Raw genomic sequence first — 18,216 nt, forward strand, 5'->3', positions numbered from 1 at the left:
CAAAGTTCCAGTTGCAATGAGCTTTTTGATATTACTAACAAGCTAATGATAAGGAACTGTAACGTTTTTAGGCTCTTACAAAAGTAACAAGAAAAGAGTGAAAACAACAAGCTTTGTAAAATTAAACAAATAATTTATTTCCCTATGAAAAACAAGGTAAAAATGAGAAAAAGAACTTGGGTTTTATGAATCAAATCCAAAATTAATCCAAGAATAATCCAAAAATTGAAAAATAGAAGTCCTAGTAATAAAATGTCCTAATGAAACTGAGTTTGAATCCCAATGAAATCCAAAATGGAAGGTGATAACATATGCTGTGATCAGCGTCGTACTGGTTTGTCAACAGTTCATTGTTGAATCACACAAAATAATATTCTAGTGTTTGAATTCTGTGTAAATTTTGATATCTGTCCTCATCCAAAAATTAATTTGGAGCACAAGTATTTCTAGGGAAAAGTAATCTCTTGGAATCCAAATAATTTGAAGAAAACAAAATAATTAGCCCAAAAAACTGGTCACAACGTAAAACACCTGGACGTCTCCAGTGTTAAGGCAAGTAATGACTATTCTTTCTCAAAACATCATTAATAAATCTAGGTATGGCGCAAAACAGATGCCCGAATGTGGGTCAGTCCACTGGACAAACCTAATTGATACATGTTATTTGTCACGTTCTCCAAGCATGGCCTCAATTTCACTTTATGAATCTTACTCAGAGAAAGAATTTTAAAAAATTTCAAAAAGTTGTTTACTTCAACTCTTAACGATTCTGAATCAAGATCAGGAACTAGATCAGCATTAGATACAAAGTTTCTATTATTAGTTGTTTATGAAAAACAATGAGGTCAAATAGAACTGAACTGAATTTCTGGAAAATGTCAAATCCAGTAAATAGTTACATTACAGTAGTATGTAATGGAATAAAAGAATTTAAAACAAACAATTTAATTAAATCAATTATACATTACAATCACCTCTTCAAATGACCTCTCCTGTTGACCTTCCAGACCTGTTTGCAAATTTCTTGTGTGCCAAAGTGCAAATCATTAAAGAGCAACTTTACATCACAATTTCAATTGATTGATCTTCACCACGCTGTTGTGATACAGAATTTCAAGGCAACCTTTAACAGCATTTGAGCATGTCTCCACAGATTTGTTGTGTACAATGCTGATAAACAGCACCCCAAAGACATGTGAACTTGATCCAGTTCTGACATGACTGCTGCTTGAGCACTTAGATTCAATATTGCCTTCACTGACCAATGTTTTAATACTTTTCTCTCATGCAGGGAATTCCCATCATTTTTCACTACTGCTGTTGTTGAGGAAACCAAACGATTAAAAAAACCACTGCCATGTTTTTAACCTCCCATTCATGTACAAAATCTTAGAAAAAGTTGCTCTGTCCCAACTTATATCATCTGAATTTAAAGTCTTTTTATCAGTTTACAGTCCTGACCACAATACTGAAACTCCCCTTCTGAAATTAGTTAATGACCTCTCTGCTTACGATAGTGGAAAGATTATAACCCTAAATCTTGATATTTATATAGCATTTGACATGATAGACTATGTTGTATAACTTTGTCTCCAACATTTTATGGACTTTCATCATACAGCCTTACTATGGTTCGAATCCAACTTAGTCAACAGGGCACAAATTGTGTATGTAAATGGAAAACATTCCAGCTTTATTAATGTGTTTTGGTGTTCCACAGCTGTTTTTGGACCTGTTCTCTTCATGCTGTACACCCAGTACCTCTCAAGTGTTAAAGATCATCTACTGGTGTCTTACCAACTGTACACTGATGACACCAAAATATACAAATCTTGCTGTTGATGCTGCCATCCAATGTGTAGATAGGTGCATTTCCAATGTAAAGTTATGCTTGACATGTAACAAACTGCATATGAAAGATGATAAAACTAAAGCCATTCTGAGCACCACACAAATGCTTTTCCATTCCCATCCTTTACCTAAAAAATATCAGCATTACTAACATTAAATTCACACAATCAGTACCAAACCTAGGTGTCACAACTGACAGTACTTTCTCATTACACCAATGTCTTATGAATGTATGCAAGGCTAATTCTCTTCTGTCTAGTTTGTCTCTGTATCTACCACATAAACTTCAAAAAGTTAAAAATGCAGCTGCTTGGATCATCCTTAGTGTACCAGGAACTGAGCACTCTTCTCCCTGTTCTGTAACCTCCACTGTCTACCCTTTCACTCCAGAATTAAGCAAAGAATCTGTTGTCTATGCTACATTTCACTGACTGCCTCCAGACCGAAATACCTATCTCATCTTACCCCTTCTAGATACTTACACTCCACTTCCGACACTTGTATTCTCATTATTTCCACTAAATAAACGATGCCCAGTGTACAAGATTCTTTTACATAAATGGGCCCAGCTACTGTTACTTGGAATGAATTGTATGTTGAACTCAGACACTGTAACACTGATCTCATTCAACAGTGCAGTTGAAACTCAACTATTCTGACTGCAAGAACAGACTTAAGACTTCACAATGTTTCCTTACCTTAATTATTTTCAGCATGCTTTTGTTTGTAATTTCATAGTTTTTATTTTTGTAATCTTGTCTATACATGTATGTAGGTATACATGTGTTTACCTATATTGTAAAGCAGTTAGAGCTTCTAAAGATAAAGCTCTACTAAATCCTAATTATTATTTTTAATATTATTATTTTAGTCTCTAGTTCAAGTCTCCTTCATTAACATTTAGTGAAACAACAAATTTACACTTTGTGAACTGATCTGTAGCTTTTTTTTGGACACATGGGATCATAAATTATCAATCTTAAATATGTATTCATACCTGTACTTTTTTAAGAAATGCAGTATTTACTGTTATGTAATCCAGTCTGTTTGGGTTGTATGTATGCCTTCATGTATGTGTCAATAATGTTATATGACTCCTCCTATAACGTTGATGATAGAGATTTGAAACCTCTGGATATCATTGAGTATGGCCTTTAAGTATACATAACAGTTTAAAAATTTTGATACAACTCCTGGTGGTGGGGTTATGGGTTGGGTTGTTTGATATTAATTTAATATAATGAGACTAACATATCTGAGAATTGGTTTGTAATTACTAAACCAAGAGTCAACAAACGTAAGATGATCATTTGGTAAGGAAGCCTTGGTCATGCGTTGGAGGCATACAGTTGTGGCTTCTAGTTCATAACTTAGAAACTGCTGAGATCCCCACAAAATAACATTATATATGCTTATTGGGTATGATCCCCACAAAATAACATTATATATGCTTATTGGGTATGATCCCCACAAAATAACATTATATATGCTAATTGGGTATGATCCCCACAAAATAACTTTATATATGCTTATTGGGTAAGATCCCAACAAAATAACATTATATATGCTTATTGGGTAAGATCCCCACAAAATTACATTATATATGCTTATTGGGTATGATCCCCACAAAATAACATTATATATGCTTATTGGGTATAAATCAGATATGCCTTATTTGACCCCTGTTCTTACACCAATTATCTGACTTCACTGGCACAGATTTTGGGCAAAGTGGGACAAAGTTGGCAAGAGAGCAGGAATAAATATTTTTAAAATGCTTGTTTATAAACTGATTTCAGACATGGGGTGAAGAAAAGAAATCTGATGGCTGAAGATTTGTCAGGTAAGAATTGTAAGGTCATAATTTTTTTATATTCTTTGTCTCTTTCCCCTTTCTATGTTTGTCATTTTGTCCATCTCTTTCTCTGTCTTAGATAATGCTCAAAGTGGAGACTACCTGGACATTGGTTGGCAAGTGGCATTATTGGAAACAAGCTTATATAAAGTTTGCCTAAGAGTTTATTATGTATCTTTGCTTAGTGGGTAGATGGGAGAGACAAAAATTGTTACATCTTCTTTTACAATATGCAAGTGCTGACTCCATTTTAGTATTCTAAGAGAGGTTTTACTGTCGTTTTGCAAGGTAGGAAAGCATTAAAAGAATTTTAACAAAATAACCCTGACAATTCCTTATTGGTCTTTTCTTTATGTTACACTGGGTTTAGGCAATGTACCAGTAGATGTTTCTTGTTGCTAAAGACATTTCAGGTAATTTAGTATGTGAGTCTCCTATATGGCACATTTGCAGTTATCATTTTAGTCAATGTCCATCAGATACAGTTAATGTCAATTTTGTCTTCTAACATGTAAGCAAAATATGGGGAGTGTTTTGTAGATTTACTAAAGTATATTCATATTGTGTGTTTAACTATAATCCATGTATGTTGATTGTAAGGGTCATTTGTAAACAACTTATTACATAGCTAACATTTGTCACTGATTGTGGATTGAACATTAAAATAATATTTATCAACATGTTTGCATTGATTTTTGACCTTAGAAGGTTCTGGAAAGAGAACTTGTTTACAAATTTGATGAGAAAAAGGTCCCATACCATGATCATAATGTTGTGTCTTAGTTGTTTGTTATGTATGGTTTGTGATCAACAAAATTATTCTTTCTTTATTTAACATCAGTCTAGTGTCATTACTTATGGTTGTGTTCAGATATAATTTGAGAGGATTTTTTATATTTTAAAATGACTAATTGGAATTACAAAGTGCACATTGACATTTTGGACAAAATCACTATTTTGGGATATTGTGAATACATTCAAGAACATACTGGATTATATCATTGTGATACGTGAAGACTATTGGCACATCATCACTTTCAGTACTGGAATTAATCTTGGAACACTCTACATGTTGGGATGATTCACAATATTGTAAGTTTCTTTTCAATTTTCACTTTGTATTCCTGGTAAATAAATTATTTTTTGAATTTTACTAAACTTGTTGGTTTTGGTTTTGCTGTTACTTAGTTTAAGACCATAGAGTTCTAACAACTACCTAAAACAAAGCACCATTATATATAATGCTTGCAAAATTTAAGCCAAATTATCCTTCTTTCATAACATTTTCTTTCTACATCAATCTTGTATATTTCAGGGAAATTTGATGTAAACGGGTATTTTTAGAATTTATCCCATTGTTCAGGTGTCACTTTGTATAAGTTTGACTATTGCACAGATTGCTACCTGTATGCAGGGGCCCCAAGTAGCCAAGTGGTCTAAAGCGCTCACCATTACTGATCATTGTCAAAATACCTCAGTCTGCATGGCTTTGAGTCTCGTGTTTGGCCAATGTGGGTATGAGAGAAAGCTTGCTGGTAGCTTCTCGTGGGTTGTTGATTCTTTCCAGGGTTCTTCCTCTGCCATTTATACTGGGTGCCATGTATAGCCTATCTTGTGCTGAAAAATGGCGTTAAACTCTATAACAACAACAACAACAACAACCTTTACACAAATCATTGACTGATGTGCTCTGAGATATCATTTTATTTGTGTTCTAACAAGCATTTGTCATGTGAGCAATATCTGTCTTATGATACAGTCAATAAAATATCATAATTTATCAATTTGAAATGGGTGACTAAAATGTTAGCAAAATATTGGTGAATCAGTTTTTGATGGTAAATGTACAAGATACTGACAGTGTGTTTTAGCACAGTCAAAATACGGAATTAATATTGACTATATCAGACAGAGATGGTTATCAGCAGATATAGTACGGTATGTGCATCATTTACTCTAGTAACATTGAGTCCACTTGCTTCATAACAAGTCTTAGGCCATCAGACATGAAACATGATATGGACCAAAATTAAAGCCAACCAGCTTTAATATTCATGTGCATTGTGTATACATACAAATGTCTGTAAGGTCCAGATATATCGCTCTTGACTAATATTAGTTATATGATATGAATTTCACATTATTCAGTGCATTAATAATCAGCAATTATTTAGCAGAAAGATATAAAAATGTGCATAAAAGGTATACCCACTGTTTCATAGTAGATATCTGGAATAATTCCTGACAACTTGCACAGAATAAATATTAAAATTAAATAAAATTGATTTTTTTGATAATGTCGATAACCTGTTTCATCCTGTTTTTCTCTTTTTAAGTAAACAGCCTATATGCAAATGGACCCTAAAACACATGACTAGTAAAGAAAGAAAATTTCATTAGTAAGTAATACTATATTGTTATTGCTGTTTTCTGCAGACACGATGCTACTTACTCATTACATCTGTGCTTTTCAACTGAATTAAATCTCGACTACAATCTAAAGTGTGTTATGACATTTGTCTCTTGAAGACTATGACAATTTGTACTTGCTTAAATTTTTTTTAAAGGGAGTACATTTTATTCTTTCATCCCAGAGAACCAAAATATGACATAGTGTATCCATCTATTTATCTATATTTTTTTTTATTTCTTTTTTCAGTCATTCAGCTGTCTGTCAATCTGTATCTCTGTTTATTCCACACAGTACTTTCAAATTTAATAACCCAGAGCAAACCTCTGACTCAGGTAGATATCATAAATACAAGTATGATCACCTGATTTAGAAAACATTATAATGATGTCATTGTCCTAAACCTTTTGATTGAAATAAGTATTGTGTGAGACCTTTTTGACCTTGTCTTTAACAGGAGGTCTTTGGTGTGGATCATATTCTATTATCTGATTATAAAGTGCACTACGATTGAGTACTTAACTCAAACAGGTAAACAGGAACTCCAATAGGCAGGCAGCTCATTACAGGATACCTTGAAGGATTTGATAAATGTACTAGTTCACATTTGGAATCATCCCTTTTAGGAATGTGGAATGATAGAACATCTTTGTTTACTCTTTTATGGAGGTACCCATAATTTTACATCCTAGTGTTAGTTTTCACAAGTCAGTGCTCATTAATGTAGCAAACAGTTTTAAGCTGATGTGAAAGAGAGAATCTTTATGCCAAAAAGACCATTATTGACTGGCTTGCACCAGTTTTTAGCGATGTATGCATTGTGTATGGTATCAAAGCAAATAAGTTTTCACACACTAGTTTAGTATATTTCTTGAATGAAGGATGTATGTATGTATGTATGTATGTATGTATAATGGCATGTCATCACAATCCTGGGTATAGTGATCCTCATCGTGACTTTATTTGGCATGGTCACATGGGGGTTTTCTAGTCAAGTTGGCAGAAAGACCATAGGCTTACTCCATATTGGGGAGCCCTGAGTGGCCAAGTGGTCTAAAGCGCTCTCTGTTACGGATCACTGTCTCACCTCTGTCTGCGTGGGCTCGAGTCTAGAATTCAGCCAGTGTGGGTATGTGAGAAAGCTTGCCAGTAGCTTCTTGTGCGTCGGTGGTTCTTCCTGGTGTTTTCCTGGGTTCTTCCTCCACCATTAATACTGGCCGTCATGCATAGCCTATTGTGTGCTGAAAAATGACGTTAAACCTCACAACAAAAACAACAACAACTCCATATTGAGCGATTAACTTCCATGTTGTTAAAGAATTATATCTCACCTTTTATAGATATATAATTTAATCTGACTCAGATTACAAACTTTGCATTCAAGTCAATGAAACTGGTTCGGAAACTGACCATGGCATTTTTTTGGTGTCATGTTTGTTTCTCAATTGCATTCCAGGCTTTAAACTATTTCATTTGTTTGCATCAGAAATGTCTGTCATGTGTCCTTAGAATAACTAATTGTTTCAAATGGGAGATTTGAATGCCTGAACTCATAATGTCAGTCATTTTTTGAGAAGGATGAGTTACTTCTCAAGCACTTTGATTTGTTACTGTCTACCATGGAAGATACACAGTACTAATGGTATGGAAAAATGGGAACCAGCATGGAAATGTGTGAAACATAAAATAGAGTATATATTGGTTAGGCTGAGTATATATTGGTTAGGTGACTATGATTGGTTAATAATGTAAGTTATGTTGTAGGAAAAAGAATCTTTTGAAAACTTATCATAGTTTTAAGTGAAAAATAATAGAGACATTTGTTTTATTGATGGAATTTCAGTCCTTTAATAGTCTTGAGATTGGAACACTCATTACTAAAATTAGCACCTGACTCTTTGGTGAGGAATTGAAAGCACATGTTTCAAACACATGCAGGTCCAGAAAATGCTGTGGCTCATATCCTTTCCTCTACACAGAAGCTGACATCCAGGTTTCATCTCTACTGATAAATATAGGTTTGATCATGAGTACTAAAAAAATTTAAGTTATTGAATTTTTAATATCATGGTGTTTGCATAGGTTTACTATGGGAACTGAATTAGTACCATGAGTCCTGGAGAGGAGTGGGGAAGAGTTATCTGTCCACTGCTTCATGCCAAGTAATTTTGTATAGGTTATAAACAGTCATGTTGGGTCTTCTGAATGCATGAGGGGACCAAGTTATGGTCCGTTTTAGTCATCAGTAGTTTTTAGTCTTACTCTTGCAAGTAGGCGGTCATAATAGTAATTCTTTGAAAAGATGAGTTATTTTTCTCAAAAAAACGTCGATTTTGGTGCCGATTATGCTGAGTTTTTTTTAATGATACCTCGAAAATTCTCGACTAATATAAAATGCATAAGAAGCAATTAACACTGAGTCAGGAAATTAATATGTCTGTGAAAACACCCATAGACATATGATGTAGAAATAATAATAATCTGTGGCGAATATACGAGTGATGGTTTAATAACTTTCCGAAATGCATGTTATTAACTTTTCTGTTGTTTCTAATGCTCTGAAGTATGATAATATTTTTTTCCTGCACACTTGAACTTGGTCCTTTGTTTTTTTGTACAGTTTGTTAGGTACTCCTTGCAAATTTTCAGGAAAATAGAAAGGTTGATCTATCAAAAATACTGATACTGGTAAATCAGAAGAAATAGTACAGACAACTTAGGATACACACCAAATCATATGATTCAAATATCAGAATTACATCAACAGTTTGTTAAACGGGGGGAGTGATTGTCCCTCCGTATTTGGTTTTCGTTATCTAGGGGTTGACCGCCCTCGATGTTATTGCCCGGTTCGAGTAATTGTAAACATAAGTGGTGAAACTTATAGGTGGAATAGATAGAGATCTTAGCAGGTATATAGAACAAACCAACACGAGCCCCCGTACATGTAAACAAACAATTTAATCAATTACATACAAACACTGTGAAAATTCATTACATCAGGAATGTACTCTGCTTTTAGAAATTTAAACTTCCGCCGAAATACAAAGAAAACGCAAATAGATTTAAATACAATAGCCGATCTGTTTACTGATAGATTTAGTTCATCATAGGATCGAGTGGACAATCGAAGTCAACGTTTTGTACGATTTCATAACCTGCTCGTCCTCAGTCTGTTTTGCTTCCTCTGTAGCTGTTCAGACCCTTGGATCTCAGGATGATACTTTCTACCATCCGTCTCAGGATATTCTCAGAATACGTCTTCAGAAATTAATACGTCGCAGGATTGCGTCACAGGATAATCCGTCTCATACGTCCCATACGTGTCAGGAGCTATTTTCTCCCTTTGCTTTCAACGTTCCTCCCTCTAATCGGTAAATTAGTTCGTCGGTTCCTTTCGACAATAGTCCCCTTTTGGACAACAGTTCCTTTTTACGAGAATTTCTTGCAAATCCTCGGAGTTCTACTTTGGTTTTCACGTAGAAAAGCTTAGACTGATTAAAATTCGATGCGGGCGATATTAAAACCTATGAAATTTTGTGTTGGAACACGCACTCTCATTTAACGTAACCAATCAGAATCAAATATCTCTGCCGCCTTTTTCAGAGGCGCCAAAGTCAGGGTCAACTTGACCCTGGTAGTTTGAGTAACAGAGTTTCTGCGTTCTCTCAGTTGTGACAACTTTACCATGAAAATGAAGTTTTCCTTGTCCTTAATAATCCGCCTGGCTGCTGTATAAACAAATGTTTAATTAGGAACAGAATTCTTCCTCTAAAGGACATTACCGTACACGGTAGTATGGCGATATGATACGCGCTTGTCTCCATAAATCTAATTAATGGTTCTCTGGTCTCCACTAATGTATTCTTGTTAGATCGACATAAAATTTGCCACTTCACACAGTTTATATTGATTTTTCTTATCATTATGTAATGTCACTGCTTCAAAACGTTTTATAATAAATAATAGCAGTTCAGTTTGTAATAAAACTAAAAAAATGACGGTATGGAACTAAATGTCAAAAGGCGCGCAGAAAATATCACGATGTGAGAAATATACATAACAATAACCAAACACAAATAAGTAGAAAAAAAAGCTCGTACATCCCGATTTAAATTTAGAGCGATCGGGTAATCCTTTATTATTTTGAATACCCCTTAGCTTGTGCATATAACGAGCACACGCTTGATTTGGTAATACATTCGTATGACATGAGAGATACTGAGTTCGTCTCTTTCCTGTGCTGCCATAGTTGTTCTGCCAGCCAAGGCTTTGTTTACATTTAATTATGACGACATGTGGGGACTCTCCGATGATCTCTATAAAGTGTCAAATAAAAATAGTTATAAAAGAAAACTTGCAGAACTACTTTGGGAAAATAAACCCTTCCAATAAATATAAACATGAAGTCTTTCGAGATGAAAAGTAAAAATGTTTAAATTCCGGAAGACGTAAATGAAAAGATAATGATAAAAATCTATAAAGTATTGATGACGAGAAAAGCAATCTTATAGCAGAATTGTGTGATTTTTACAAGGAAAGGTAATATATTCCAGTGATTAAATCATGAGAATGTGTAGCTTAGGTTGTTAGTTAAGTCATCAGGTTATTATTTAAAACTCAAGAATTATTTGCATTTCCATACAAAATAATTTTTTGGAACCACGTCAGTTCGAATGTCCATATACACCATTATATGGAACTACAACAAGTCATATTTCTATATACATCATTATTTTGAACCACAACAATTTGTATTTCCATACACATCATTATTTGGAACCTCGACAATTCATATTTCCATATATACCATTGCCTATAACTATAACATTTCATATTTCTATACACATTATTTGGAATCAAAACAATTTGTATTTCCTTACGCATTATCTGGAACCACAATAATTCATATTACTGTACATATTATTTGGATCCACAACAATTTGTATTTCCTTACGCATTATCTGGAACCACAACAATTCATATTTCTATACACATCTTTACAGCGGTGCTACTGGTGGTGGTGTTGTGAAGTTGTACCTTCTTACAAGGCGTCCGCTTTATTTGGCTTTCGCTATCTAGAGGGTGATAGCCCTCGGTATTGTCGCCCGGATCGAGTAAATATTAAAATAAAGTATAAAATTATGGATGAAATAAATAGAGATTTTAGCAGATATATAAAACATAATGACACAAGCCCCCGTACATGGGGGAAAAAAACAAAAGAATTTAATCAATTACATAAACAACTGGGATGATACATTACATTAAGAAGATGCACATCTTTTTGGAATAAATCTTTCACCGAATTTCAGATACAAATATATTTATATAAATAGCCGGTCTGTTTTAAATGATAGAATTTGTTCGTCATATAATTGAGTGAACGATCGAAGTCATTGCCTTGTACAACTTCATAACCTGCTTATTCCTGTCCACTCCAACTTCACTAGGGTGGTTCCTCCAGGTCCTTTCGCTTTTTCCCTTTTCTGACCTCCCTAATATCTCGTCTCTTTTCGGCCATTAAACTTTGTGTGGGTAGGTGGATACATAAGTACGTAGATACTTGGATAAGTAGATACGTGGATACGTCAGTAAATATTTCAGCGGATACTTCAGTGGATACGTCCGTAGAGCTATTTCCCCTCAAAATAAACAGAGAAGCAACCTAAATCTGTCAGTTGTCCTACTGTGAACAGATCATTACTCTCCTCTCGTTATGTCAGATATCGTTCTATCTGAATTCAAACAGATACCAAAGGCTAAACTTGGCAGACCATAAACAAACCTAGTTTCACATGATTAATATACTTCCTAATGGCTGTTCCCTCATGACTCACATCAACATCACACGAGACATAACAGTTCCGTTCTCGTCTCAATTACACAAATGAATGAATGAAATTCATTACATGCCTTAACTACGTTATTTTCAGGGAATACACACATTCAAGTCTTTATCATACGTGAAATCATCAAAGATCTGTGAATTCACACGGATTTTCGTAACTCATATTAACTAAAGTAGTGTATAAAATTCTTAGATTCCTATAATAATAATAATAATGAGGACTTTGTATAGCGCCTAATCTTTAGAAGCTCTAAGCGCTTTACAACATTAGACAACACCTATAAGATAAAAAAAAACATATGATGATATGATTACAAAAACAAACACCATGAAATTAGAAAACATTAAAAAAAAACATGCTGAGAATATTTAAGGTAGGAAACATTATTAGGTCTTTAAGTTTGTTCTTGCACTCGAAATAAGTGAGTTTTGAGAGCCCTCTTGAATGTGATATAACAATCAAGACGACAAATTCAAACAATTCGTCAAACTTATATAAAGAAGATCATTGTACGAATTCAGATAGATGAACTCAACAGCTATACTCATATCGAGAATGTTGATCTATGGATTTAAACAAATAAATTCATGCAAATATAAACGATTAAATTCAAGCAAATCATCGTAATGGTATCAACGAATTACTGAAATTGACGCAGATACCCTGTGATTTCAAGCTTTGTTCGCTTCAACCGCCAAAATTGTGTCCGTTCACTTTCCAGACAACTGGTCCCTTTGACAATTGTTTTACGAGATAATTTCTTCCAAATTCAATATCGGAGTCCCTTAAATTTTCACTCTTGCAGGAAAGATGCAGACTGGCTAGAATTTTTCGATTAGGGCAATTTAACCCCAAGAAATTTCGTGTTTGAATCACGCCTCTTATTTAGCGTAACCAATCAGGATTATATATATATATATATATATATATATATATATATATATATATATATATATATATATATATATATATTTACCGCCTTTCATAATTAGGCGCCAAAATTGCGGTCTGCCTGACTTATAGAATTCCGAACAACAGATCTTTAAAAACTCAGCTTCTGACAGTTCTGATATAAAATCGAAGTTAACCTTCCCTTTTCTATTCGTCTAACGTTAAGTAAACGAAGGCTTAATTAAGAATCACTTCATCTCTCGACACAAACATTAGAAATCATTGCAGTATAGCGATTTAACAAGCACCTGTCCCCATAAATCTAATTAATTGTTCTCTGGCCCAAATTAATGTGCCCTTCATAGATGGACAGAAATTGGCATCCTTACAATCTTTATTTGGAACCAGAACAATTCATATTTCTTTACACCATTATCTGGAACTACCACACTTCTTATTTCGATGCACATCATTATTTGGAACTGCAACAATTCGTATTTTCATACACATCATTATTTGGAACCGCAACAATTCTTATTTCCATACACCATTATCTAGAACCACACCATTTCGTATTTTCATACTTGTCATTATTTGGAACAAAAAAAATTCATTATCTCCATACACCATTATTTGAAACCACAACAATTCATAATTCCATTCACGTAATTTTTTGGAATCACAAGAATTCATCTCTGTACAGATCTTTTCCTTTTTCAATAAAATGGCTCTGAGGAGTTTTCTCAGTTATTATAAACTTGTAGCGTGTGTTTCTCATATATGTACTGTATTTATAATTGATGATTTACGTAATTATCCTGTAGATCTACTCATACGAACAATCCTTAGAATTACATGAAAATGAACTAGTTTAAAATGTATTTAGCACACCAGTTATCACATTCCAATGAGTATGGTCATTTTGATTATCTGTCTGCCCTTAACTGCTGACATCTTCATTTGGTCATGTTCATTTATATATCCTTCCGTCTAATGGAGCTTGCAACATCGCGCAAAACGTACTCAACTTGTAGAACTAATATTACACTATCTTATTTGTATACATAGGTAGTTGACTTGATCAGATTTTTCAGGCCATTAAAGCAATTAATTTTTTTGTTGGACACTCTTCAGGTAGACACACGCAGTGTAAATGCAAAGGTGTTTTTGTATATAGACAACCTGATTAGATTTTCACGCAGTTATAAATATTTCACTTTTTTCTCATTTTTAAAAAAACTTTAGACTGTTGATTTTCATGTATGCAGAAGGGTATATGTGATTTATAAACACACATGATTAGTTCTTTGTAACTCCATCATTAATATCAACTTTTCTTTATACTGACTTATGTTTCGTTTCTTTGAGAAAAACAATTGCTGCTTTAAATGGTGTTTTCTTGCGTATAAAACACGACTACAAGGCTTGTATGTGACTAACATTATATCGACATAAATATGTTTATTTTATATCAAAGCAGTTATTAGTAAATATTGCTGTGGAACGATGTGGGTAGAAGACATGGCTTGTGATGATCACACGAACTAGATTTACTTTTGCTATTTAACAAACAGAAAAATATTTTCCGTTGCCTTTGTAAAGATTATGATAATTAAGTGCACCTGCATCCTCTCCAGGGAGCTGGGGGAGTAATGTCACGCCAGGTAAACGACCAGCTTGGAGTACTGATGTTCACTCCAAATTGGCTTCATTGTGAACCACTTGGTTAAAAATTGGTTTAGACTCAGGCCTTATCAATTAAATACGTCAAACCTATAAAAACATGATTGTAACCCGACGTAACTTCGAGCTTTGGTGGTCGTTGGTTCTCTTCCTGCCATGGTAGCATATATAAATTTGTGTGTGTGTGTGTGTGTGATTTGGATTTTTTTAACGTAGCTTTAACAATTTTTGAGTCATATCGCTACGATGTCTGCAGTGTGGCAGTTCATAGTGATGTCTAGCTCTGGGGCATAATGCTGCAAACATGTAGCATGATCTCCCACCCAGTCCCAGTATCCTGACAATGTAATGACCAGTCCTAACACTACCCTCTTATTTCTGAGCGTCTAGTGAGGAAACTTCATACCATTTTTAAAAGTCTTTGTAAGTCTCGACCGGGGTTCGAACACGGGACCTCCCGCATCCTAATCGGACGCTCTAACCATTGATGCCACCGGAGCGGTCTCAGATGATATAATTATAGTTCCATACGTAATATATTTTTAATGGTTTTGCTTGGATGTCGCGCGCGCACACACACACACACACACACACACACACTATAAAAGAATGCAATAAAATGGTAAAATAGCTAAAAGTTCTCCCTTAAACAGATCAGTAATACAAGGATGCTCACTATCAACGGTACTCTACGTGAAAGCCATCAATGCTCTGTGTATAAGAATAAAAAAAATATAAAAGCATGAAATGCATATATATGCCAAATTTGGAAGAGAACAAGTTGCTGCAACACACGGATACATGTAGAAACTTTATCAGGGACGATTTTTAATTTGGACATTTAGAAAAAAGAATTTTTGGTTTACGGCAAAGACACAGAATGAAAAAGTCAATCACAAAATACCCCAGAAATTATATTAATTGGAATTGAGGGGTTACAACCTGAGACTACTTCAGCATTATATAAAATATACTGGTAATCACGAGGTCTACAATACGAAAAGAATATATACAAACATTTTCGACGTTTTAATGGATAAAATATCCCATTATTGACATATGGTGGATGCCTTTGAAAATAAGCATAATTGATTAAATAATAATAGTGAAAACTTTCTGTATGGTAACTTACGATATATAATGGACACTGGACTTTATTAATGCATCTAGAATGCTTTTGGCTAAATACTTGTAGAGTTTTAGTTGGGGAGGAAAAATACACTATATCAGGAAAATAACATGGGCGGGAATAAAAAATAAATCTCTAAAACGTACACACAAAGAAACATATACATTAAATAGACATAGTTTGAGACGAAAACAAAAAATAAATCATCCGTGAGTAATCATCTATATTGATTGGTTTGGATACACTTTACACACAGAAAATTTTTAATATAATAACTATGTAAAATAATTAGGACCATCCAGGAAATACAAACACATCCAACAAATCATATTTAAATATAGAGACTAAAACGGTATATGGGGAATAGACGATAATAGAGGTACACGGTATTACCGGTATGCCATTTTTTCCCGGTGCCACGTAGCGCGGTACTTTTTCACTGTACGGGCACTTCGCGGTAGCTAACGCTAGTAGAATGTGTGGAAATTCCTGAGTAATCTTGTCACGACTTAACTTAAGGATATTAACTGCATCAATTAGTCATGAGAAAATAATTCCAAAAATTATGAACGTTTTTGAAAGAAAAAAAAACCAGTTGTATTTATCACAAATTAGATTTACAGTATTAAAAATAATAATTATATTTATGAACTTGTAATCCCATGTTTGACGCTTGTCACAAAAATGGCGGTTGGATGGGATGCTATGAAAGATATTCTGGCAAAATACAACTTTTTCAGTATGTTCATTTTTAAAAAAATAGTTATTTACTTGCGTTTGCTACTGTGTTAAGTACATGTATTCCTTTGAAGACCAATAACCATCCTAACATTTTCAGAAGAGTAGTTGTTTTCTGTCTCACTGTTACATAATTTATGTAGTCCTCAGTATGATTTTTTCGTTTAGGTTATATTTTTAGGCATCATATTATAAATAATACTATCCAAATATATGTAAATCAGTACGTCTCCCACGAAGGAGATAAAACAGTCGCAGAATAGAATGACTTCCCAGCGAAATACTATAATATTAAAGGGTCTCTTCATAGCCTCAGAGGCTCCGAGTGGCTGAGTGGTCTGAAGCTAGCTTCTTGTGGGCCGGTGGTTCTTTCCAGGTTTTCCCGGGTTCTTCCTCCACCATTAATACTGGCCGCCATGTATAGCCTATCTTATGCTGAAAAATGGCGTTAAACTCTATAACAACAACTCTTCATAGCCTCCATTCTTGCGCATTCGTTTTAGTTCGTAAGAAGGGAGGATACGATGTAGTAAAGTCATGAAATACAATTTTAAACACTATTTTAAAAATAATTAAATAAAGATGAAGGCATATAGGATTTCCCCTATCAGGTAAGATTCTGTCACCCCAGAATGAAGGGGGAAAAAAAGTATAGCTACTGGAACGGCAGCGGCAAGGTATATCACTCACACTATGGGGTGGTACGTTACCGGCCCACTTGCCGAAGTCACAAGCTAAAATCTCGCACCCTCCTAAAAGGGACTGGCTGTTGTTACAAACTAGAAAACTCCCATCTACTAAAAGGGGCTGACAAGCACAAGGGAAAAGTAAGAGTAAACAATAAATGCTACAACAAATACAAATACATAAAACAATCATATAGATAATACTAACAAGTAGATAGGGGAGGGAATTAAAGCTAATGGACCTAATCGACCCAAGATGCAGGATGAACCAAGTATAGCCACTGGATAGGAAGGGGTTGGGATATCACTCCCATTAGGGTTTGGTGGTTTGCATGGTGCAGCCCAAACCCCACCTGCAAAAAATTGAAAAGTTCACCAACGAAAAATGGACGCGCCCATTCACATGATAAATAATTATGCAAATATATAAACAAATGCATTTTTCAATAACAATAGTATGAACAATACCTGGGGCCCCGAGTGGTCTAAAGCGCTCTCCGTTACGGATCACTGCCAGCTCACCTCTGTCTGCGTGGGTTCGAGTCCAAGGCTCGGCTAACGTGGGTACGTGGGAAAGCCTGCCAGTAGCTTCTCGTGGGTCGGTGGTTCTTCCCTGAGTTTTACAGGGTTCTTCCTCCACCAGTTATACTGGCCGCCATATATAGCCTATCTTGTGCTGAAAAATGGCGTTAACAACAACAACAACACAAATGAACAATACTAATATTTCTTAAAATATGATAATGAACTCAGCTTGCGCGGGGTGGGGAAGAAAAAAGTAATGACAATGGAAAGGTGGGGGACGGCTATGTTACTTCCACTAGGAGAAATCGTTGCCTACAAACCTCACCCACCCCTGACGTTACAAGTTAATCAAACTCTACTCACTTTGAAAAGTGGACAAGCTCATCCACCAGGCATGGGTCGATTACAGGTGGTCGATTACGGTTAAGATTACAATTACAGGTTGTTTTGCACTGATGATTACGATTACGATTACAGGCTGTTTGGCACTGACGATTACGATTACAGGCTGTTTTATACTGATGAATACGATCACGATTACACTTTATTTGGAGATTGTGATTACGATTACAAGTGGATGATTACGATTACGATTG

This window comes from Sinohyriopsis cumingii, chromosome 4 (genome assembly GCF_028554795.1).
Source record: "Sinohyriopsis cumingii isolate HCF-2022 chromosome 4, ASM2855479v2, whole genome shotgun sequence".
Classification (NCBI taxonomy): Eukaryota; Metazoa; Mollusca; class Bivalvia; order Unionida; family Unionidae; genus Sinohyriopsis; species Sinohyriopsis cumingii.